We start from the raw sequence: 1,222 nt of genomic DNA, 5'->3' as shown, positions 1-1,222 counted from the left end.
GCTACTTCTGCAGAAGCGGCGGCGGCGACGTCGACGATGACCGCGAGAGGCTCTGAGATATGTGAGAAATACATCTACAAAATGTAATTCAGACTGCCTCATCCCACCTTATGCTGCACCGCTTTGGTAAATGCTTTATCTGCGCCATTCGCCTTAATCACATCTGAGAGTAATTCTTAAAAAAACGCCTGTCGCTAATTGTTCGTCATCACAGATACTGTTTGCTATACGGCCACAACGCGCAACTGATTTCCAAAATTCATCTTTCTCCTGTGAGGATGGAGCTTACGACCCCTGGTTTATTAGACAACTGCTCTACTGCTGAGCTAAAGAGGCGCGGCCTAGCGGTACTCTTGGGTACTTCGCCTTTACGGTCGTCTGCATAATCAGACTTCCGCTGACAACACTTCATATTACCGGCAAATATTTGCAGCTATGGCGACGAATTACTGCTTAGCTACACATCTGACACGTAACCGATGTGCTCTCCAAACAACAACACTTGCATTTCAGAACTTGTCTTTCCCACATGTCTACAAAATCACCTTCACCTTCAAATACAGTTTCCTTGCGACTGACAGAGACGTAGGCAAAGTTTAAAGTTGCTATTTCCATTACATCTTGTTAATCAGAAAAACAGTAATTTCCATCTGCAGCGGAACAAAATTCCGTTCCGAACAGCGTGGGGCTCGAACCCACGATCTTGAGATTAAGAGTCTGATGCTCTACCGACTGAGCTAGCCGGCTACCGCAGTGAGTACCTGCCGGGTAGCATGTCACACAGTACTCGTTTGGGTTGGGTGGTCCCATACAGAATCTCTCCATGCTGCCTAATGTTCTCCTAACGTCACACTCGTCACGTACTTCACTTTAATGTCATAATCATTTCTGAGAGGTAAAGAAATTGCATGACAACATGCAGAGCTAGTGGCGTCAAAATTAACACACATACTTGATGTGACTCAAAAGCGGAACGATTTACTTTCGGACGTTGTTTTAGATGTGCAAGTGCCAGTCAAAACTTGCTGTGACGGCACCCTGCCGACCACTTCGCTAGTTAACACCGGTCTTGTTGTGTGTGTTTCAAGCTCAGGAGCAACTCCGAGCAAAAAATGGTCAAAAGCAACATTCAGACAGTTTCGTACTGCTCAATTGCTACATTAAAAGGGGATGTTTCTTTTTCAGAACTGGAAAAACACGAGCGTGACATCATTCGAACCTG

At 45.5% G+C, this 1,222-nt stretch overlaps 1 non-coding gene across 1 annotated transcript; it reads right to left on the bottom strand.

The window, feature by feature from the left end:
- Positions 1–674: 674 nt before the first annotated feature.
- Positions 675–747, bottom strand: Trnak-cuu (transfer RNA lysine (anticodon CUU)). The gene has a single exon. It is a non-coding gene; the product is annotated as a tRNA-Lys (tRNA).
- Positions 748–1,222: the final 475 nt, after the last annotated feature.

This window comes from Schistocerca gregaria, chromosome X, assembly GCF_023897955.1.
Source record: "Schistocerca gregaria isolate iqSchGreg1 chromosome X, iqSchGreg1.2, whole genome shotgun sequence".
NCBI classification, from domain to species: domain Eukaryota; kingdom Metazoa; phylum Arthropoda; class Insecta; order Orthoptera; family Acrididae; genus Schistocerca; species Schistocerca gregaria.
The sequence above is the reverse complement of the archived record's forward strand: the minus strand, read 5'-3'. Positions and strand labels throughout refer to the sequence as shown.